Here is a 25,583-nt window from a genome sequence, read left to right on the forward strand (position 1 = left end):
TTTGTTTTTCCAAAAGAAGCAGACTTTGTGAGGAGCCCATGAGCCTGAGCCAGATTGGAAGGAAGCGATTCTTGTATTTATTTCTTTGACTCATAGAGGTGTAAAAGCAAGCCAAGAAGCCAAGTCCAAGAAACATTTAGTGCTCTTTTGTTTCGTTTTAGACAGTAACTATTGCTGGATTTGTTATTCTTTCAGAATAACCACGTAATTTAATTAGGCTAAAAAGCAGAAGGGCAAAGTATTGCTCAGAAATCTGACCAAGACTAATACAAGTTCACTAAAATTCTACTTTAAAACTGGAATTATATTTGAAGGCCATCTATTCTTAAATACAGTCTTCTGGCTACATTGTTAGTAACAATATGGAATAATAAAATTAATAAAGAATGAAAAGGGCGTTATCTCTGCATTATTTGTAGAGTTTAATCATAATATTAATATACTAATAGTGGGTACTTGTCAAGTAGCTGAAACCCACGCGGAACCGACGCGATAATTGTATAGCGAATATGCTTAAGAAACTAGTCAAACGGGATTCTTTCAATAGGAAATTGGATTACAAACCGTGGTTTGTGAATTCGTTTACCATATTTAAACTTTTGTTTTTTTGGGGTTTAAGGGGGAAAAAGATACCTAGGTTATGTCACGTATTAAATATATTCTGTGCTTTACCCCCCCCCCCTATTGTGCAAATATATTGCCCAAATTTGTTTCTAAACTATTATATTTTCATCCCATTTTGTTTTATTTCATTAGCATTAACCAAACTTCACTTCTTGCGTGGGTTCCAGCTAATTGACAAGTACCTAATTGTAACGTTCTAACTTATCTTTCTATTCTAGTAACTTGGGTTTCTACAATTATTGAATAAAGTCATTGCTGTATCTAACGAACTTTTATATGGTATCAGATATGGAAGCCAGCGTACAATACACTACAATGGATTGGTGTAATGACAATCTGAAGGAGGCATGGTCAAGATTCAGAACACATGCCAATATTATGTTAAAAGGCCCTCTCAGCCGAAAAAAACAACAAAAAGCAATGTAAGTTCTTGCTAATATAGCTGGGAGACAAAAGGAGAGATTTATTTAGTACATTTACAATATCCGACGAGGAAACAGACAATTTGGATGTATACATATCAAAATTCAATGAATATTTCAACCCCCTATCAAACACAGTATTCTCGAGATATATTTTTCACAAAAGAGACCAACGTGAAGGTGAAACTATTGATCAGTATATGTATAACGCTGTAGCGTTGCCTCTGGTTATGTGAAATTAAAACCTCTTTCAATTTTAGATTATCGGTATGGTGATGTCGTTCTCGATGGATATGTACCAAACACTATATATATACCAAATCCTCCCATCTGTGCTGTGGCATTGGAACCAGTCCAAACCATGATCCACATCTGCTCTACACTTTGTCTGCTCTTCAGATTCTTGTAACGTACAATTCTATTGAAACAATTGATTCTGCGAATGCTGTGAAGTGTGTAGCAAGGCTGCAGCAGGAAGATGTTCCTTTTATGAGTGACAAATGGGGTGAAATAGATACTAGATTTTCTTTCTGTGTAATTACTTGTTTAAAACTATTGAATGCAATGGATATAATAGATGTGGATAAAGCAACGACTTATATTCTGTCATGTATGAACTTTGATGGAGGTTTTGGGGTTCGTCCAGGATCAGAGAGCCATGCTGGATAAATATATTGCTGCCTTGGAGCACTTTCAATTTCAAAGAGATTACATTATGTAGACAATGAATCTCTTGGCTGGTGGCTCTGTGAGAGGCAGCTATCCTCTGGCGGGCTTAATGGTAGACTAGGGAAACGTCCAGATGTTTGTTACTGCTGGCGGGTCCTTGCTTCTTTGCAAATCATTGGTAAAATAGATTGAATTGATTCAGAAAAATTAAAGAAACTCATATTCTCATATCCAGAGGTCTCTCTCTTCTTGGGTCACAAGAGGTCAAGATGATTAACCCTGTATCTTGCATGGCCCAAGAAACAATAGATAGGATGTAAATTTTTTATCAATATAAATGTGACAATGAATTACTTAATAAATCATAATACTAATAATGGGTACTTGTCAAGTAGCTGGAACCCACGTGGAACCGACGCGATAATTGTATAGGGAATATGCTTAAGAAACTAGTCAAACGGGTTTCTTTCAATAGAAGAATTGGATTACAAACCGTGGTTTGTGACTGCGTTTACAGTATTTAAACTTTTGTTTTTTGGGGTTTAGGGGGGGGGGGCAAGGTGCCTAGGCTAGGTTAGGTTACGTGTTTAATATATGCTATGCTTTACCCCTTACCCTTCTAATGTGCAAATATATAGCCAAAGTTTGTTTATAAACTGTTATATTTTCATCCTATTTTGTTTTATTTCATTAGCATTAACCAAACTTCACTTCTTGCGTGGGTTCCAGGTAATTGACAAGTACCTAATAATGTTTCAACTTTTTCTTAATTTCTAGTAAAATAGAGATAACAGACAAAAAAAGGCAACTCTTCAGCTAGGTAAGTATGATTGGTTAAAACTTAACATTTTAATAACAGCCTGACTTGAATCCAGCTTTAATTAATTTATTTAATGGAACTTTAATCAAAGTATGGCGAGTGGTCATTTGCTATCATTTGCTTTAACGAAGGTCTAACAAAACAAAAAGATGTCCGCACACAAATTATTCCTAAAAGCAAATTAATCGCCAAGGGTCCTTGGCGCTCTCGGCTAGAGCATCATTACGCGTGGTTGTGTTGCCATTAAAATGGCGAAGTCACCTTCAAGGCTCCGACACTGTCTTTTTTTTTTTTTTTTTTTTTTTTTTTTTTTTTTTTTTTTTTTTTTTAGACAAAGAGAGTTTCTCTGAAAAGGAAATTTACAGTAACTAATTCTGCAATTTTGGAGCTACCAAAAGAACACAGTTTATAATAAAAGTTTATACTGAGAAAAAAAGGTTAAAGGAAAATAAATAAAGTAATATCTTTTAGCAAAACTAGTTAGTTAAATAAATAAGCCTGTGCTAATACCCCCACCACAGGCATGTACGTTGGAAAAAACCATCACTTAAGTCTGAACTAGCATTAATGAATGCTGTTAATTTACGGTAACTAAGGGAGGGGGGGGTGGAGGGTATTGAAAAGTAATTTCAAATTCCAGAGAGGAAAATTTTCTCGTGTTGTCAATATCTTTTACAAAAATAACCACGAAAGAACGCTCATTCGCAATGAAATTACGACTATTTTTTTTTAATCTAGGGCTTGCAGGGCAAACAAATAATCCAGAGATAGTGCCCTTTTCATTCTTCACTTGTTTTATTAATTTTAGAATTTCATCTTGTTAATAACAATGTAGCAAGACGAATGTATTTAAGAATAGATGGCCTTTAAGTATAATTCCAGTTTTATAACAGAATTTTAGTGAACTTTACTATTTTTGTTCAGATTTATTGAGCAATGCTTTGCCCTTCTGCTTTTTAGCCTAAATAAATTACGTGGCTATGCTGAAAGGATTGCAAATCCAGCAATAGTTAATTTCTAAAATGCAACAAAAGAGGACCAAATATTACTTGGACTTGGATTGCTTTTACACCATTTATGGGCCTAAAAAATAAATACAAGAATCGTTTTCTTCCAATCTGGTACAGGCCCATGGGTCCCTCCCAATGTCCCCTCCCTTTGGAAAAAAAAATGTGTTTGTTAAATTTATCTCTTTTTTTAATCTACCCATGATTTCTACATCCTCAGGGAAACTCTCTTCCAAGAAGCTTGAAAGAAAAAGTTAACTAATATTATTGTGGACTCTGCCTCTATAGCTGACATTCTACTATCTTCATTTCTTCCTATTTGCTGTCTAAATCAAGTGGGGAATGGATTATTTCCGAATTTCACCATGAACTTTTGAAAATGATATACAATTTTTCTTCTTTTTTCTCAGACGAAAAAATATGATTTTCCATTTTTTCGAGGCCTAGGAAGCTACAAGTGTTGTTTCTATTAAATTTGAAAATAGTATTATTTGCATAACTGAATAGGGTTTTGGTGACAGTTTCGGCATCTGTATAATTTAAGCCTCAAATTATTTTTGATTATAAGAGCCGGTCTTAAAAAGAATTGTGTCTTTGATTGTTATTAGTAGTTCTTTCATTTTCCTATTTGGGTTTCTTTCCATCATCTTGTATTTGGCAATTTTTGTTCTGAGTGGACCCATAGATTCTTGGGAAGATTTTGCTTAGCTACAAATTAGCCTACAAATTTTAAGACTAGGTGCAAAGGTGAGTTTTTGAAGAAGTACGATTCTACTGAAACAATTGATTCTGCGAATGCTTTGAAGTATATTACAAGTCTGCAACAGGAAGATGTTTCTTTTACGGGTGACAAATGGGGTGAAATAGATACTAGATTTTCTTCCTGTGTAATTGCTTGTTTAAAACTATTGAATGTAATGGATGTAATAGATGTGAAAAAATAACGCCTTATATTCTGTCATGTATGAACTTTGATGGAGGTTTTGGGGTTTGTCGAGAATCAGAGAGCCATGCTAGACAAATATATTGCTGCCATGGAGCACTTTCAATATTAAAGAGATTATATTATGTAGACACTGAATCTCTTGGCCTTTGGCTCTGTGAGAGGCAGCTACCATCTGGTGGGCTTAATGGGAGACCAAAGAAACTTCCTGAGGTTTGCTATTACTGGCGGGCCCTTGCTTCTTTGGAAATCATTGGCAAAATAGATTGAACCCTTTTCATACACTTTTTGCCTTGGCAGATTTCTCTCTTCTTGGGTCACAAGAGGTCAAGATGATTAACCTGTATTTTGCATGACCCAAGAAAAAATAGATAGGACGTCTATTTCTTTGCAATTTAATGAAGTGTGATAATAAATTACTTAATTTTTTCCTGGAGTATAATTTTATTTACGCATAATTTACAAAAAACAAATGCCAAGGAACCTTTTGGTTTGTTAGGCCAACTTCCAACTTCTAGCACATAATTCAATATAAATAAACAAAAACAAAATAATATCCCCCGCCAATGGGCTAACAAAACAACACAACCAAAAATTCAATTATAGCACTACTAAAAAAAAAAAAAATTAACCAATTGATAAATATTATTAAAAAAATCCCTCAATTTTCCCCGGAAACTACTTCGGTCATACTCACGCACAACCTCAATTGGTAAATGACTCCAGGAGCTCGGCAAAACAGAGAACTGTGACCGGGTTGTTTCACACTGCGGCCGTCGAAATGCATCTGCATTTCTTGTATTATAATTGTGAAGATCCACACCAGTTATAAGAATGCCAATATAACATTTTGAGGTAATGTCAAACATTAACATAGATCGATAAAAAAGGAATATACCTGCTAGAGGAAGAATATTCAGTTTCAAATACACATTTCTCACTGAAGCTCTTGGTCCATAATTTTCTAAAATCCTAATGGCAGAATATTCTGCAAAGCTCTAAGTCGTTTTAGATAGGAATGAAAAGTTGAAGACGATACCGAACAACAATATAGAAGGTATCAATGGACAAGTGAAAAATACAAAAGTCTAAGGACAATTTTCGGACAAATGTGCTTCAATTTATCATTAATCATAACACTAATAAAGGGTACTTGTCATGTAGCTGGAACCAACCGGAACTGACGCGATAATTGTATAAGGAATATGCTTAAGAAACTAGTCAAACAGGTTTATTTCAATAGAAAATTGGATTACAAACCGTGGTTTGTGACTGCGTTTACAATATTTAAACTTTCAATTCTTGGGGGTTTAGGGGTAAAAAAGGTGCCTAAGTTAGGTTACGTATTTAATATATGCTATGCTTTACCCCCCCCCCCCCCCTAATGTGCAAATATATAGCCGAATTTTTTTTCTAATCTCTTATATTTTCATCCTATTTTGTTTTATTTCATTAATATCAAGCATACTTCACTTTTTGCGTGCGAGACATAAGAAGAATTTCGTATGAGAATTCTTGCAAATTCCACCAGCATAAAATTTCTCCTGAAAAGTTCACCCCCTGAAAACTTCACTCTCCATGGAAAATTTTCCCCGTGGAAAACTCTCCCAGCAGAAAATCCTCCCACACCCGAAAAATGTATGCATGCTTTCCAATAAAAATTATTATACGTAAGCAATGGACAAATTCTATAACTTAAAGACATTTCCCCAGGGGTCGTGAGAGATCTTGGTATCTCTAGAGGTATAATTTATGTGGCCTTTTAAATATTCTGAACAAAATGGATATCTCAAACTTTTGGTCGGACGATTTTGACCGAAAGGGTTTGACCGAATTTTGACCCTCCAGTCTCTTTGATCAGTCTCTTTGAAATAGGACAATCAAACTTTTAATTTTCCTTCAAAAATCAACCACTGTGTAGATTTTATTGGCATGGAGTTTCAACAATATTTTAGTTCAAATGTCTTGAAGGCACTCCTTAAAAAAAGACTTCCCATCGCAAACTGGCTATTTTCCCTTTTCAATACTTTCAGTTAAGCACAAGTAAACCTTCAGTATAAAAAGTGGGATGGGATTGGGGAAGGGGGGGGGTAAAGGGAGCTATGGGTTCCTTCGGGGACAGGAGACTTTTTCTTCATTTTGATCTTTAATTTCACTCTTTACTCTCATTTGAAAAGCGTGTTCTTTTACTTTAAATTTGGAAAAAAGACGATAGTAGTAACGTATCTATATATTTGAACCGTACATTCAACCATACATTCACGCCTATAAGAATATACAGTGTAGTTTCACATGGACATTGCAAAAAGTGACCAATCCTTTACCTATAAAGTGGTCAAACACGTTTTGAGAGTATAGTCGAGATTGTATAAGGCAAACGGACTGGTTTTTGAGGCAACACCCATTTTTTAGGGCCAATCAGAGAGAGAACGGAGGTTACTCTATATACGATAACTTGATTGGTGACTGGATTCAAATAAAAGGAGTGATTTTCATCGCATTTCATATTAGTAAGAGTATTGATTTCAGAGAGAATTGTTAATTTGAGAGGATATTAGTAGAGAAAATGAGTGGAGCATTTAGATTATGGGAGATTGATGGTGGAGCCGGTAGCAGCAAAGATATACGAGTGCCAAATGTGGCTGTGGAAATAACCAGAGGGTGTAGACTATGCCTTGAATGGGACAATATGTATGCTAGATACGTGATATCATTAAGCAAATTTAAGCCGGAGGAGCAATTATGTTTTGCTGCGAAACTGAATATTGTGCATATAAATAGACTTAAGGCAGCATTAGTTGTGCTAGTGAAATATATTGATGAGAACAAAATGCATCAGTGAAAATTATTATTGTAATTATGATCAATAGAATTGTTTCTAAATCAAAGTTAATTTTCTTTCTATAGTAGACTAGCATAAATTTTTTAGAGTAGAAAAAATTCTGGTTGGTCTGAAGTTGGTAGTGAGAGTGTTAAATCTAAAAAATGGATAGATTTGAGAAAGAGCGAATCATGGGGAATCTAGTGCTTATGGAAAACGTTTGATTCTAGATGACGATTTTCTAGAGCTGTCTATTCAAAGGAAGATATTTTCTCTGGGAATGCTTGTCGATATAATGAAAACTGATTCTCAATCACTAGACTATTGTATGAAGCTTCTACGTCGTGGTCCAAATGCATTTACACAATTTATTGATATATTAATCACGACACGGCAAAATGTTTTTGTGGATATGCTTTTAAACACTAGTTTAGAAATTTAGGACTTTTTTTTCATGAGAAAGATGGTACTCAAGGATGATTTACTCCTCTCTCTCTCTATCCCAGTCAATTTGTTGCTGTTGGTAGCTCAGTTTCATTGTGGTAGTGAGAGTGTCAACACATGAAAAAATGTTCCATACATGTCCACTATGTATGTACACACTGGGCAGCTGGTCATTATGTGAGAATTGTACAATGATTGATGAGTATGATGAAAAGTGTAGATTATGCCACCCGTGTAAATTGCATAGAGGATATGCCGTACAAATTAAAGGTTGTAAGTACTGTCTTGAAGAGGAGTGTGACTCTCACCCTAGAGGACACCTATGCTCCAATTGCCACTATGATAAATGTAATCAATGGGAGAATACATATCCTGGTATGATCGGAAAGAATCATAAGCGTGATTTTAATTTATTGCTACGAGATTGGTATCGTCGTGGTTTTAAATTGTTCTGAGAGGAGGAGCCAGGTCAGCGATTCAACTGTTGGAACAACAAAAGAATATGGTTTCCACGACATTGTTGTGAAGACAATGGCTGCTATGATTATAAGCCCACTGATTTTTATTTGGCTGTTACGGAATGTGATTCGCCACTTGAGGACACTGTTTGTGATATTGTTTCAAATAATCAAATTGAAACATGTGAATTCTATAGAATGAATGAGAATAATATCATTGACTATACAAAGAGATATGACAAGAGTGAAGCTACACTCTACTGTAGAAAATGTGACCCTGACATTGCAGTACATCAGAATCAGTATACTGTGAATTCAGATAATCTACCTGCATTAGTTGTTGTCGACAAATACCTATACTTAGTAGAAGATGAAATCATTTTTATCATTTATTAAGAAAAAAATTAACAAACATTTTTAGAACATTTTATTCGTAGGGCACTAAAATCAATATTAAATACGCTTGTAAGTATATTTTCCACTAGAAAGTCGTTCAATCGAGGAAAGTCAACGTAGATTTCAAGAAATTGCTTGTACGTATAGCCACGACATCTGAAAATGAAAAAGAGTAGTGCCTAAAAGCCACATGTCTTAGTCGTTAAATCCTGTACTCTTCGTTGTTTTTGAATAATCGTTTTCCCACTGCTTTCAATAAAGTTGCTGATGTATGGAGTATAGAATTTATACGAAAGGCCAGAGGATCAAAGAATTCAATATTCTTTGCTGTTTGAAAGATGCATAGCCAATGGCTGGTCTTCAAAGTCGATGGACTGCTATTAAAAATGATTAGGGTATTGTTAACACTTGGAAATTTTTCAATGAAGTCCGAAGGTATACAATAGGACTTGTACTGGGACATGTATGAACCCATACTAAACACGTTGATTATTTGGTTTGTGTTCATGGTGCTAGGTCTAGTAGAACACTGCCGTCGGGTGTGATTTCTCAATAGGTTTCAAATTGACTCAATGATATTAGCGTGATACTCTAAGTCAAAGTATCGGCAAATGTACAATCTAAACGAACATTCCCTGTTCGTACTATGCTCATATCCTGAGTCCCCGACAAGTCCAAAACAATTACCCCATAATTTTTTGAAAATATTGAATGGGTTGTTCCCTTTTCAAATAGTTGAGAGTAATTATCTAGGGATTGCATAGTCAACTCGTACAGAGTTCTGTAAGATTTTTTGTCAAAAGATAGAGTGTACAGTTGAATCACATTCACTTTACACAAAAAGCTAGATACACCGACAAAATTAAATTCGTGGGGAGATTCGGTTCAGGATCCAACGGCACTGCCACTCTTCACAAAGGCCAAAGCCAATTTTGATGGGATTTCTCCATTGATAAATAATGAATCGCTATAGCTACGAGAGCCGGTGGCAATGTGACGTTGATTGGTGATCGTATGGGGGACAAGAAGTTTAATGTTGTTACCATTGGCTCTCAGCTTTTCCACTGCCAATGCAACTGAGCTCATTACCTGTTGTTTTCGGACGTGGAGAATTGCCGATGTGATAATGACATTTGCATCGGGTGCTGCAGGAAGTGTTTTTCTCAAAATGAAATTCGACGGGGCCAGTTACAACTTTATGTCAATCTTGACATTTGGTGGTACCCATTGGGATATATTGAATATCTCATGATTTAATTTTCCAACCAAATGATACTCCTGGCTCACTGAAGTAGTCAACTCGCCGTCAGTATCAACACCTGATCGATATTCATAGCCCAATGATTGTCCTCTCAACTCCTTGTATGCCTTTGGTGTCACCATCACAAATTTTATGCAGCTTGCATTGTTGGATAAATTATTGCTAATACTCACCAATGTTCCATTAATAAATACATTAATTTGTTTGAACAGATTGTGTAGAATACATTTTCGTAGGAAAGACCACCGGCAACAGTTGGAGTTGTATTATATGACTTTTTTTTCACCGCAACATTTAAATAAAAAAATGTTGATGACAAATCAATGAAATAGTCTTCATGGGAAAATATTTGAAAGTGTATATTTTCCGAGAGGGGTTGTTGGGGGTGAAATTGTTCATAGTAGCCATACTTGACACTGACATCAACATTTTCAGTATGGAATAGATTCAATGAGGAACTGATTGATGGGTATGATTCCTTGTGAGGGAGACAAGTCATGTTAAGAGAAGAAATCCTTCTTTGATCTAACAATCTTGTTCTTTTTCTTCTTCTTCTCATTGGTCTTCCTTTCTTTATTCTTCAAAGTCCTTGTTGATATTCGTCGCGTCCCACCTGGTCAGTGACTGATGAACGAATGATATGAACGCGTCAATTTCAATCCCTCCTCAGTTTCTTACTATTTTAGTTTCTCGACAGCGGCTCTTGCTCAAGATCTAATATTTTCCTTAATAATCTCCTTGAAACTCTTACCTGACCCCCAGTCCTGTAGTGTTGAGGCAGCAAAATTTGATGCAGCAGGTACAAAATATTTTCTGGCAAAGGGTAGTGCAGAACAAAATAGCCTAGCAAACCAGCTACCAAGACCACAGCCAGACATTGTAGTACGCCCCTTGTAGTAGTCCAATCCATTGCCTATTTGACGTGGAATCAGAGCACCAACATAACAATCGATATCGGGATAGACAAATGAAATTCTTCTATTGTTCATTTTAGGAGGTTTTGTCGCCGACAATGGGTCGAAAATGACATGTAATCACTGCTATGTCTTTTGATATTGCTAAAGGATCGCCAATTTAACTTCTTAGTGTTAAATGGCAGTTCCAAATACGAAGTTTTTTCAGAAACATAATCAAAAGGCTGTCGAGTATAGTGATGAACACGTTCATGGGTTGTTTTTCGTTCAAGAACACGTAGGAGGGGGACATTTGAATTCCCAACTCTCGATGTTTCCACAAAGGATGCATAGAGAAATATGCAAGAGTCCGAGGCGAAACCAGGTGGATAATCAGCAAAATAACTTGATCCATCCCGTAAACGGTGCCAGCATTTTTCCCATTGATCATATTCTGTTTAAAGCCAAGAACGTCTCTCAGATTATCATTGAGAATCATTATTTCAGTGTCAACAGGTGAGGTAATGTGAATCCTATCGTGTTCCAATGAATAATTAAAATGGAATGTACCACTCCTACGATATGAGATTTTTCTATTGATTGTACGACACAAATCTGTCATATTATCGTATTCAATATATTTCAATTTAACATTTGGATATTCGCTAGATTTAAGTGCTTCAACCCATTCATAGTCGACAAAGAGTGACCAATTGAATGGTATAACTTTTATAACGTACAAACGATCCTTTCTCAGGATGTCATAGGTATTTTTGAGAATACAGTCGACAAGAGCCACTTCATACACACCATCAAATTTGATGACGGGGGAGAGTTTTGTCCAAAAATCACTTGTCTTATTCAAATCGTTGTAGAGAGGATCGGAAATGTTGGACATAAATGTTACAAAGAAATCATTGGGCATTGTCAACATCTTCAACACTAATCCAAGAATCAAAATCAGAGTTGTATCCTAGCCACCGAACAAGTAACTGTTTCCTACCCCTGCGAGTACAAGTCTTTAATATCTTTTCAATTTGATAGATTTCACTATTATTTTTAACCTTTTGTAGTTCATAGTCATAAAAGCCGCCGTTAATCTCTTCATCTTTGGTATCGCGCAAACGATAAGTTATGGGTTTAGTGTCTAGGATCTTTGCCACTTTAAAAGGTTCTGTGGACCACAAGTAATTCCCCTTTTCAAAAACATTAGTTGTTCTATTAATTCGATTAGTATCACCAACATTGAATTTATTTTTCTTCTTGACAATCGTTTCATTGGAATATTGTTTAAGAAAGATGTCAATTGTATCATGATCAGAATGATGGACTTCCGTTGGGGTTGAGTTGGACAATGATCGATGAGGTCGTTGATTATAGATCAACATGATTTTATCTAAATCTTTAATAAAAACAGGAGTATTTTTCAAAGTACAATATCTTGAAATTAAAAGTCGAATGGTTCTTATCAATTGTTCGGCCAATGCAGCCTTTATAGGACTATGACTATGATAAAGCAGTGTACTATATTTCACTAGTACTTTTGCAACATGAGGATTAACAAATTCACTACCGCGATCCGTTTGAATTTTTTTATACGAATCCTGTTCGAGAAAACTTTCTTTAGCCTGAGCAACTTCAACACCTCTCTTCGAGGGCAATGGAATTGCATATGAATAACGACTATAAACACTGATTGCAAGTAGAATGTACTGTATATTGTGACGTTGTTGAATCTCATCTAGAGTTAGAAGATCTGCTTGCATTATATGCAATGGGAAAAAGGCTTTAGTTTTTCGATAAGGATTACCAAGAAGCCTATAATTTCTATGCAGAGTGTAACTTGATTCATTTTGTAGATAGTCTTGTACACTTTCAGCGTGAACACCAGTGACTTTGGAAAGAGTGGTGGGGGAACTTAAACTCCCCGCTTCACCAATATTTTCATAAACACCTTTCAGAACTTCAGCCATTTTGAACGTAAATACGTAGTGTAACGTCCACTACCCTTTTGTATACTAGTTGTGGTTGGTGATGGGGGTGATGGTGACTTGATACCTTTTCGCTTTTGTCTAGCTATGAATGGTGTGCTCCTCCTTATTGTCAAGTTTCCACTAGGTGTGCTAGTATTTTCCAAGATTGATTTAAAATCTTCTTCTTCATCTTCTTCCTCTTCATATTTTAATGGTGTTATTGTTGTTGTTGATGCATGTTCATTTAATTTTCTTAGAATTTGTGTATTGCTATTAAGACTTTTGGGGAAGTTTAATGTATTTAGAAAGTTGTATAGATGAGCGTCAACTGATAATAGTCCTTTACGATTTGTAACCATATCATAGATTAAATCAAGTAGATTATAATTCTTGTCCTGAATTATAATCCCTTTCCCATTGCCATCAACTTGAATATGATTTTGACCACTTTCCATGAGATAAGTTAGGAGTCGTTTACTTTGTTCACGATATGAGTGGGGCATTAGATTTCCAATTTTCAATACAATTGAATCCAATTCCTCCTTCTTTAATTGTTTTCTAGCAGCAGCAGAATACTGAGGAGATGATTCTTTTTTGTGGTCAATACCACTAGCCTTCGCACGATAGGGCTTACGTTTATCCACTCAGCGAATTGCATCTTGAAGTAAAAGCAGTCTTTTATCATCCTCAATATTCTCGTTGTCAATGAATTTACTCAGATTGTTCTCAAAGTGTTCCACGGGTGAGAGTGCGAGTTCTATTGGTTTCAATTTATAGGGTTTTGCCATTCTCTCTAGAGAAAACTGTTTACAAGTCCTGCAATTATTGGCAGTAAAAATGTGAAAAAGCTACCACCCGCCTGAAGAAGTCTTTTCCTTTTAAAATTCTTTCCTTGGTTTTTGGAAGCCTATTTACGCACAATGGAAAGATGTTGGTTTGCCCGCTTATAAACTATTTTTGACAATTGAATGTCGCCCTCAATAAAATTTAAACAAAGCGAGGATATTAAATCAATGAAATCATTGTCAATACCATGTTTGAGTATGGCTTTCCTAAGCGAGGGTTTTGAAGTGCTTAGAACTGAAAATAAATGTCTATTTTCATGTAGTTTCTTCAGTGTCATGATAGCAACTAATAGGTCTTTTTACTTTTCACGGGGGGATATATGTAATTTCATTTTCAAAAATATCTGTGACCACACGCAGATCCTCGGGTGTATTTTGATTAAGATCCAATAGGATATAGCCGTAGGGTTTATTAGTTGCCTGATTTTATGCTGAGAGCAGAAATTTGGGGGCGCCGGGGTATATTTTTTTATTGAGAGTTATTAGCAAGCTAGAATCACGAACAACTCTGTAGATGATATAGTAGGTGCAGTTCAATGCAAGTGTTTGCATACATTTGCTCTGATGAAAGAGATTGTGTAGAACCAGAGTAAAGGAAATCTGTTCATGATGTGAGTAAATAGGAAACAGTTTTAGCATTTTCTGGAAACATTGTTCAATAGATTCAACTAACTTATCAAAAACCCGCGAAGAGTTTGGTTCAATAATGTTGAAAACATCTAGTCCTTATATGAATTGTATATACACCAATCCCGTCGTGCCAATTGCTTTTATTTTATCGGATGAGTCCTGCCAAATACTGTAACAATAGTATATTTTTTCGGCTCTTCCACAAACATTTTATCGCAATTTTTAATTATTTAGATAAGAGTGTTGTTTTGCCTGACATTGACGGCCAGCACAGAAACGATCTGAATGGTGTTTTAAATTGATATATGTTCCCTTCAACAGTTCACCTAGACAACTAACTGCAGACTTTAGCTGTCTAATGACTAAATAATTTCCCTACTAGTCCGTTCAAGAATAATAATGAGAAGAAGACGAATAAAGAATCATATTTTCTTTTATTATACACTTAAAAGTAACAACACTTAAAAAATACTACATTGAAAAAAAGCACATTAAACATGAAAAAATACACTTTTTTTTAAAATTTATTTATAATGGAAAATACCACATTTACATAAGCACTAGAAAAAAAACACTTTAATAAATGCACTTTTTTTTAATTTATTTATAGAAAATACAACATTTGTTAGAATATGCACACACACTTAAAATAATAATATCACTTTTATTTACAGCATTTTAAATTTAAGTTTTGGGGTCACCCCGGGGGCGGCAACTGTGGCGGAAGTGGGGGCCCGCTGCGGCGGGCCGAGAAGTGCCGCATGAAGAGCCGCAGGCTGGGAAGTGGGGCCCGCTGCAGCAGGCCGGGGGCAGGGCGGGCATTAAATAATTGAAATTGATCTGCTTTGCACACACACACACACATACACATATTGAAAATTGTTTGTGATAAAAAAAAGAATTTAAAAACACCCAAAAAAAAACCTCCCACCCAATTTGTACTTTTTTAATGAATTTAAGCTAATTTTTCTAGACCGAGTTGTTTTATGTACTCTATACATTCAACTCGGTCTGAGATTAAATAATGACCGTGTGGTAGTACCTTCACACCATCCTCAAGTACATAGACTTTGTCCGATATGGCCAACATGGCGTTTTTCTCAACTCTAACTGTGTAGTTTTTAAATTGTAAAGAGCGAATCGCCATGACTTTCGCTCTTGGGACTAAACTACGTTCCACACAGTTTCTATACACATTCATGTCGAAATTATTTTTCCTAAAGTGTGTAGGTACCCCCTTGCGAACTTGTTTTATATCCTTGTTGTCCGTTTCCAAACAGTATACCTTCGGTCCAGGAAACACACCACTGGATATGAGATCGCTACCCGTTTCAGATTTTAACATTAACAATTGATTTGGGGCCTGGCGTTTCACTAGCTCTGGGTAGCAGGATTCATCCCAATTAGTGTAGTCCGTTCGTGAGCTAATGTACTCACCATTTTCCAAATCATTCAATAGATTTTCAGTTTTGATTTTTAACAGGAGTGAGTCAGTGTCCCCGTAATTCACTTCAACTTGTCCCTCAATCGGCCACTGTACCTTGCATACATTATAATAAAATGACAACATGAGTTTTTTAGATATTTCAGTTATTGCACTCCCGCCTGTAATATTTTTTAAAAAAAAAATGGTTTTTTTCTTGCGATGTAGGGGTACCATATCAGAGTCTATGATTGTGAACGATGTGAAGTTTGGATCCGCAATGATTCGAGCACAGTCTTTGGGATTGGTTACAATGCCACATCGACTTCTGTTTCGTACGCTTTCGCACATTTTACCGAAGGCTGAGTTCAAAATGAGTTTATAAACTTTTTTTTCAACTTTCGTTTTCGCTTGTGAACGCTTACTGACAAAGGTGTCAATAAACGTTTTCATGTAAGGCTTTTGATCAAATTGGAGGGCTCTATGAATCTTTGTGACCTTGAAATCATTGGACACCATCCATTTCAATAGTACGTGATGAACAACGATATTCTGTATCGAGTTGAGGTCGGCAATTAGTTTTTGTTTTGAAGGTACCCAGTGCATACTCCCATCCTCTACTAAAGATAAATTGTAGGGGCTCAGAGAGTCCCTACCCACTTGTCTATTTAAGCACGGAAAAACAAAGTCTTTTCCGAGTCATGGATTTCCATGGGTATTTCACCGTCAATTTAAAAAAAACCAACCCTGTGCCCTATTCTCCTCAACACTAGCAATGTCGGGATAGTTCGAAGCACATGGATTGTTAAGCCATTTGTAATTGTCACACGGCAAACAGTAGTGAGACATTGCCAATGGGTAAAGGGAATTCATATTCAAAAAAACTGCGGCCGACTTTTTATCGGCATGCTGTCCGGGCGGATCAGTTTTCATGATACGATCCCCTTGAAAAACATACCCACCCCTCATTGATCTCTCTACAAACAGATGCTGATCCACATCGGCGATCAGACCTATTTCTTCTTTGTTGATTTTAAGTATCAAGTCCATCACAAAATGAGGATTGAAAAAATAATAACCTAAATCAAACCCAAATTCCCCATAGATTATATCCGTATTTTTGCACACAATATCAAGAAGAGTGAGTAGGACACTGGCCAAGTATAGTTTACAATAATTCCACCCATTTTTACATCCGCCCTTTGCCCAAACCCTCTTAGCAAATTCGTAGTCGCTAGTGGTGCACTCACTCTCAGTAAAAGAATTGTAAAAAGCTTCAATGGGCGGTAATGACACCTCATCTAGCCTCGAGCCAGAGTTGTAATAATCATATGGATATATGCCCGTTCACGTTAATAAATCATACATTTCATCATCGGGGAAACGCTGTTTAAGGAGGGGAAAGCTATCGAAATTGTCCCTTTTCTGTTCCTGAATCAATTGACTTAAAGATTTGGGGAAGAAACTGAAAGAGTCTAAAAAACGGATTTTATTCAGGCACGTGTTACCCTTGTCGACTATTTTCCACATGAATTCTAGCAGCAGTAGCTTCTCCGATGATTTGGGTATGATATTATATGAAAAATAACCATCTATCCATGCATCATCTACAACTCCACCCTTGGCAATGCGGGCCGACGCCGTTAGAACAAACTTTAAGTCGTAATTAGAATTGTGCATAAAAACAGGTACGAAATATTGCTGTCTAACGTTTAAATTGCACGACTGATGTGTTACCCCTCTAAAGTTACTTCCCCCCCCCCCGATATAATTTCCTGCCACAAATGATCAAGGTCGATCACCTTCCTCCTTTCCCCATTCCATGCACCATTTTCAAAGTGTCTCTGACATACACACTATATTTTACTTTTTTCATGGGTAGATCTGTTACCCTGTGATAAGAGCTTTTGATAGCCTGTATAACACAAGTACAAACCCGTATTATTCGCTCTGTTGATTACACCGACCAATGTTAAGTGCATGCACTCTTTGTTTTCAACCAACATCTCAACTACATACAGCACTTGCATGGCATTATTGGCATCTCGTTACGCGTGAGCGTAAGAGGCCCCTATGGCTTCATAGATTTTAACACAATTTCAATCTGACGAATCGTACACGTCTCTGAGTTTCGCTTCGCAGTCTAAAGCGATCTTATTGCTCTGTAGTAGCGTGTTTTTGAAATTTTTAATACGTAAGATCGGTCTATCTCCGCTTACCGTCTCCACAGCCTGGTATCCATGACGTTTTCAGTGTTTCATGTGATGCTTTAACTTTAAATTAGTCCAAAATCTTGAGAGGCATGTTGAACAGTAATGACGTACACCCCCATATTTTTACCCTCACTTAGAACCCTACTAATATCGGTAATTGGATTAAAATTTCCAATTGAATCAGGCTCTGTGGGTGGCGTGTATAGAAGCCATACCCAATGTTCCACTGATGCGACTGAAGGAGCCCTCACTGGAAATAATACCCCCTTCCGATCGGAACGGTGACCCTCCTCAAATTCTGTTTCATACTGTAACACCGTGACACCAGTCTTTAAATGTGCATCAGCCCGCTCAAAAATATCTATTCCTTTTAGTGTCACGGGAAATTGACCATTTAAACAATTAAAATCTACTATGGGGAACTTTGAACCTACCATTAACTGCCATTTCATCTAACTTTTTCTTAGGGGCATCTTTTTGAAGTGGTCTGTAGGCGCCAATTAAAAATGCATACTTGAAACACTGTAGCGTCGTATCGAAACAGATTCGTTGTATCCCCCTAAATCCCTCTAAATCTGAATGATATTTTAATTCAATACCCCTCGGCCCACTCCCCCCTATTAAAATAAAATCCTTTTTAAATCTACAAATATTAACATTTGAACTTTCAATTTGAACTTGAACTTTTAAATAAAACTACCGACCCACTATCCCCCTCGTTATAATTTTCCCATTCAGTTTGAATGCTATTAACCCAATTTAGAAAAACCTCCCCATAATTTGGTAACTGCGGGCGAATTGCCAACATCTCTGTGTGCAAGTATTTTGAATACAGCTCGCTCGAATTTCATTAAAAAAATTTTTTAGTGCTATTGATGCTTTTAATCTGACCCCCACCCCCACACCCCCATCTGTTGTTCAAGAATGGCTCAAATCTTATTAGTATATAAATGTGTAATGGCCAGGGGATCTGTTATTATTTACCTCGACACTAGAGAGTTAAAGAGGTCACCGAATTTGGCGCTGTAGACCTTTGTGTGGTCCAAGGCAGAGTTGGAAAGAAAAAAATCTGGAAGAGGGGATACTGGTCATATTGCTATATCGTTACTACTACTACTATTACTACTGGATGTATCATTAACCAGAATGGTGGGGGGTGACATAGAATTGTCAATAGCACCACCCCCAGTCAGTTCAATTGCATTGGATGGAGGTGGCATGAAGTCCTCTAAGTCAGTTAGTATGTATTCCAGGGTGTTTGGGGATAGCTGATCCAGCCAGCCTGTATTGTCCTGTGACGTAATTTCTTTATGAGAACCCTGTTCAGATACACTAGTATTACTGCTAACATCGCCTAAATGCTCTCGCATAAATCTATCTGTCCATTCCGGGTCTTCCACCATGTCAATGTCAAAAGTCAAATCGTCTAGGCTGGCCATGTCCCCAAGACAATCATTTAGAAAACCCCTATGCCATTCCATTTTGTCTAGAACTAATGTAGGTTCATCTCTAAACTTCATTGGTGGTGCTAGGATTGGTTCAGGTCCGCTAAAAATTGAAGTTTCATGACCCAATGAAAATGGCACTGCTAATTCATTAATCTATAGAAAAAGGGTTTATTTTCTATGTGAAATAACCATTATTTTATAAAGTTAAAAAACCATGTTCATTTTACACCCCACCCACAAAACTCAATTCCTCCTATAATTATTTTAACTAAATACTTGCCCCCACCCCTCCCCAGAAAGTTCAGAAAGACGCAATACCCAAGTTATGCTGAAGCATTTCTATTCGTATGTTTACCAGGATATTGAATAAGTACCATTTTTCACCCCATCCTCAAAACTCAATTTCCCCCTCCTAGCATTATTTAAGTAAATACATGCCTCCACCCCCACCCCCAGAAAGTTCAGAAAGAAGCAAAAGAGTATTTTCTTTGACAATCAAAAATTAATTTATATTCAGCTATCTCTTAGGGGAGCAGAGAAATTTAAAACAATGGTTTGGGGCGGGGGATTAATATTTTAATATCTCTGATACACACACTCTTAGAGTGTTGAAAAATAATGGCGAAAAGAAAAGAGTAAAAAATGTTGGAAAGAAATAGGTAGATATTTCTATAATAAGGTAAAAGGTAGAGGTAAAATACCTACATTTCCAAATTCAGACTGCACTTGTGTGCCTGGAGCTCCTGACAAAGCATGAAGGGGGATGACCTCACCATCTTGAGTAGATGGGGCTGATGCATTATGAGAAGCCAACCCCTCTCTTTTCAATTTTCTGCCAGGTTGCATAGAGGTTTGCGCAGAGCTGACACTGGCGTGAGAGGCTCCTGGCATTAAAAGTTGTGTGGTCATTGGCTGGTTCAGAGCATGTGTAATTGAACCAGCATATCTGATGATGGAAGGCCTTGCAGCTTGCATCGATTTAACATTGTTCCATCTTGCTCTCTTTTCAGGGGGAGATTAATTGTAGGAATCCTCCTCCTTAAAAAAGAAGAAAAATTTAGATTGAAATAATGATCTCTCTTTTACAGATTAATTACCCTCTAAAGTTGATTCTGATGTTTGTAACGCTCTATCTATTAGTGCTTTAGAAATATTAAAAAAAGCTTCTATAGTAAAATTTTGGAAAATTTTGAGTTTGGGGGAAGGGGGATTTCAAAAACATCTTCCCATAATATTAATTATCCTCTAATGTCGATTGTGATATTTGTAACGCTCTATCTATTAGTGCTATGGAAATATTTAAAAAAGCTTCTAAAGTAAAATTTTGGAAAATTTTGAGTTTGAGGGGAAGGGGGGATTAAAAAAACATCTTCCCATAATAAAAATTATCCACTAAAGTTAATTCTGATATTTATAGCGCTCTGTCTATTAGCACTTTAGAAATATTTAAAAAAGCTTCTAAAGTAAAATTTTGGAAATTTTTGAGTTTGGGGGGAAGGGGGATTTCAAAAACATCTTCCTATAATATAAATTATCCTCTAAAGTCGATTCTGATATTTGTAGCGCTCTATCTATTAGCACTTTAGAAATATTTAAAAAAGCTTCTAAAGTTAAATTTTGGAAAATTTTGAGTTCGGGGGGAAGGGGGATTTCAAAACATCTTCCCATAATATAAATTATCCCCTAAAGTCGGTTCTGATATTTGTAGCGCTCTATGTCTCTTTTTTAGTATACTATAACGATAGACCCTATTTTAAATTGACAACATTGTTCAAACATCACTTGTGCTTTGCATTTCAAAAGGATTTACTCTTGTTTAATTTGACCCAAAAAAGAATCTCTTTTTCAAAGTGCCCCTAATAACATGTGGCATTAATCCATGCCAATAAGACATCCGTCTAAAGCCTGTTTCTGGAACGACCCTTTTTGTAATTATAAACACAGATTGTTTTATTTAGACCGGAAAAGTTTGCATACTCTATTTTTGATAATGGGAAATGACATTTTTTGAACGAAATAACTATTTCTAAAGAATTAAACTTGTAAACAGAGGGGTGGGGGATGGGGTTTATATAATGGGAAAAAAGAGCATTTTACGTTTTCTAGCGACTATAATCATCATATTGTAGAGTTTGTATTGTTGGGGGGGGGCTATGCCCCTGAATTTGAATTTACTAGGGGGGTGGTAAAATGATTTTATTTGGAAATAAATTAAGACAACTTAGTAAACTGAACTTACATTGTAAATTGATGTATACATAGCTTCAATGTCAATACTATTTAATGTATTATCCATGGTATGCTAAAACATTATGGATATTTAATCGTAAGGCATGGCCATTATATACAAAATCTCAAGGACGAATGTCAATAACTCCTTTTTTTTAACCCAATCACCAATCAACTTATCGTATATGGAGCGACCTCCGCTGTCTCTGATTGGCCCTAACAAACGGATGTTGCCTCAAAAACCACTCTGGTTGTGTTATATAATCTCGACTATACTTTCAAAACATGTTGGACCACTTTATAGGTTTGCCAGCTTTTTTGCAATGTGCACGTAAAGCTACGCTGCATATTCTTGTACAGTTGATATCAATAACAAAAAGCCAGTCTGGTTGTCTTATACAACATTGACTATAGTTTCAAAACGTGTTTGACCACTTTATAGGTCGCTTTTTGCAATGTCCACGTGAAACAACACTGTATATTCTTGTAGGCGTGAATGTATGGTTGAATGTGCGGTTCAAATATATAGATATGTCACTACTGACGATATGACGACCAGGACCGTATCCAGGATTTTTTTTGGGAGTGGGGGGGGGGGTTAAAAACCTATAAGAAACGCATTAACATTTATTTAAATTCATTTTGTTCCATTTTTACGAGTCAGACAATATTTAGGGGGGGTATTCAGACCCCCTACCCCTCCCCCAGAATATGGGTTCCTAGGTAATATGTTCGTGATTTATTTAGCTTTTTTTATTTAAAGATTTATTTACCCTTTTTTTAGATTTCAGAATTTCTTTTCTTTGCGTTTTTTTTTGGATTTCAGGATTCTTTTCTTCTTTTCAGTATATCACAATGTCTTTGCCTTTTTTTTAACTTAAAGATTTATTGCCTTTTTCTTTGGTTGCATGAAATTAAAACTTATTCCATTTTTAGATTATAGATATAGTGATGTGGTTCTTGACGAATGTGTACCAAACACTATATATGTACCAAATCCTCCCAGTATCCGTGCGGTGGCATTGGAACCAGTCCAATCCATGATCCACATCTGCTCTACACTTTGTCTGCTCTTCAGATTCTTGTAACGTACAATTCTATTGAAACAATTCATTCTGCGAGTGCTGTGAAGTATGTAGCAAGGCTGCAGCAGGAAGATGTTCCTTTTATGGGTGACAAATGGGGTGAAATAGATACTAGATTTTCTTTCTGTGTAATTACTTGTTTAAAATTATTGAATGCAATGGATGTAATAGATGTGGACAAAGCAACAATTTATGTTCTGTCATGTATGAACTTTGATGGAGCTTTTGGGGTTCCTCCGGGATCAGAGAGCCATGCTGGGCAAATATACTGCTGCCTTGGAGTAATTTCAATGTTAAAAAGATTATATTATGTAGACACTTAATTTCTTGGCTGGTGTCTCTGTGACAGGCAGGTACCAGCTGGCGGGCTTAATGGTAGACCAGATAAACTTCCAGATGTTTGTTATTGCTGGCGGGTCCTTGGTTCTTTGAAAATAATTGGTAAAATAGATTGAATTGATTCAGAAAAATTAATGAAATTTATATTCACTTGTCTGGATCCAGAGACGGGCGGTTTTACAGATAGACCAGGGGATATACCAGACCCTTTTCATAAAGTTTTTACCTTGACAGGTCTCTCTCCTCTTGGGTCACAAGAGGTCAAGATGATTAACCCTGTATTTTGCATGGCCCAAGAAACAATAGATCGGATGTCAGTTTCTTTGCAATATAATGTGTTATTATGAATTACTTAATTAATGATAATACTAATTATACGTACTTGTCAAGTAGCTGGAACCCACGTGGAACTGACGCAATAATTGTATAGGGAATATGCTTAAGAAACAAGTCAAACTGTTTTTTTTTCAATAGAAATTTGGATTATAAAACGTGGTTTGTGACTGTGTTTACAATATTTAAACTTTTGTTTTTGGGGTTTAGTGGGGAAAAAAGTACCTAGGTTAGGTTACATATTTAATATATGCTATGCTTAACCCCCCAACCCACCCCCCTAATTTGCAAATATATAACCGAAGTTTGTTTCTAAATTATAATATTTTCATCCTATTTTGTTTTATTTCAGTAGCATTAACCAAACTTAACTTCTTGCGTGAGTTCCATTTAATTGACAAGTACCTAATAATGTTTCAACTTTTTCTTAATTTAGAGTAAAATAGATATTAAAGAAAAAAAGGCAGCTCTTCAGCTAAGTAAGTATGATTGGTTAAAACCTAACATTTTAATACTATCCTGAATTCAATCCAGCTTTAATTAATCCATTTAAGGGAACTTTAATCAAATTATGGCGAGTTGTCATTGGCTATCATTTGCTTTAACGAAGGACTAACAAAACAAAATGATGCATCCACACAAATTATTGCTAAAAGCTAATTAATCACCCAGAACGCGTTGCCATTAAAATGGCAAAGTCACCTTCAATGCTCCGACAACATTTTTTTTCAGACAAAGAGAATTTCTCTGAAAATAAAATTTACAATAACTAATTTTCCAATTTTGGGACTACCAAAAGAACACGGTTTATAATAACTGTTTATAGAGAGAAAAAAAAGTTAAAAGACAATAAATAAAGTAATATCTTTTAGCAAAACTAATTAGTTAAATAAGTAAGCTTGTACTAATGCCCCTATCACAGGCATGTACGATGGAAAAAACAGCACTTAAGTCTGAACTAGCATTAATAAATGGTGTTAATTTACAGTAATGAAGGGAGGGGGTTGAGGGTACTGAAAAGTAATGTAAATTCCAGAGAGGACAATTTTCTCGTGTTGTCAATATCTTTTACAAAAATAACCACGAAAACACGCTCATTTGCAAAAAAATTATGGTGATTTTTTTTTAATCTAGGGCTTGCAGGTCAAACAAATAATGCAGATAATGCCCTTTTCATTCTTTATTTGCTTTATTAGTTTTATAATTCTATCTTGTTGCTAATAATGTAGCAAGACGACTGTATTTAAGAATACCTTCCAGTATTTTATACCTTCTAGTATTCCAATTTTATAATAGAATTTTATCGAACTTGTACTAGTTTGATTCAGATTTCTTGAGCAATGCTTTGCCCTTCTGCCTTTTAGCCAAAGTAAATTGCGTGGTTATGCTGAAAGAATAACAAATCCAGGAAACCAGCCTGAAGTAATAGCCCATCGCCCTGGCCATCGCCCTATATTCAGTGTTGCCAAATTTTGAAGAAAACATCCCTCGCCGATCGCCGAATTTTTCAAATTGATTACAGTGTTGCCAAATTGTGTCTCCTTTAACCCAAAGGACTATTAAAAATACTTTAACAGAATTACTTCAGAGCAGAGGAGATTGTAAGGGGTCAGATACTATTTTTCGGGATTAAACCATATCTGCTTGATTAGTAGCTCCTTTTAAAGCCCTTTTTTCTCTGATTCATATTATATACGTTTTACAGCGGTTCAAAGTCTTGAATTCAGTTTAGTTCACAAATAAAGTTCTTCTAAGAAATTCAAAATCCATGTCATGCAAAAAAGCGGGCGATGGCCTTAGTTTGGCTTATTATAACCTATACAGTGTTTTTATTAAGTGAAAAACAATAGTCCTTGTATTTATCATAAAATTCAATATTTTATTCATTGTTACAGCTCTTACACGCTCTTAGTGTAAGAGCTTACACAGCTCTTACAGCTCTTACTCTTACATTGTTACAGCTCTTACGATACACGTACAGAGACGACACACGCACAGAGACAACAGACACATAGAGACGTGACTTTCTTATTTTACCATGGCGATTTTTTTATCGCCCAAGTCTTAAAATTCCATCTTTAAGGTCAAAGAATTAGAAAAAGGCCTATTTTTCTCAAAACATGGAGTGCTATCATCAGACAGATGAGAAGTTTCAAATGAGCTGTCACTCGCCACAAATAAAAGCACAATCACAATTGCTTCACAGTAGAGGATATTCTAAGGGGCCAGACACTACTTTTTTGGACTAAACCGTATCTGTTTGACTAGTAGCTCATTTTAAAGCCCCTTTTTCTCTGATTCATAATA

The 25,583-nt window shown here is 36.0% G+C and overlaps 3 pseudogenes; all 3 read left to right on the forward strand.

Annotated features, from left to right (window-relative positions):
- The first annotated feature begins 1,382 nt into the window (after positions 1–1,382).
- LOC148956635 (geranylgeranyl transferase type-2 subunit beta pseudogene) lies at positions 1,383–2,035 on the forward strand (annotated as a pseudogene).
- Positions 2,036–2,091: 56 nt separating this feature from the next.
- Positions 2,092–4,841, forward strand: LOC148956636 (uncharacterized; annotated as a pseudogene).
- Positions 4,842–22,486: 17,645 nt separating this feature from the next.
- On the forward strand, positions 22,487–23,290 carry LOC148956637 (geranylgeranyl transferase type-2 subunit beta-like; annotated as a pseudogene).
- Positions 23,291–25,583: the final 2,293 nt, after the last annotated feature.

Source organism: Artemia sp. Qi Xiang Cuo, chromosome 1 (genome assembly GCF_049724085.1).
Source record: "Artemia sp. Qi Xiang Cuo chromosome 1, ASM4972408v1, whole genome shotgun sequence".
NCBI classification, from domain to species: Eukaryota; Metazoa; Arthropoda; class Branchiopoda; order Anostraca; family Artemiidae; genus Artemia; species Artemia sp. Qi Xiang Cuo.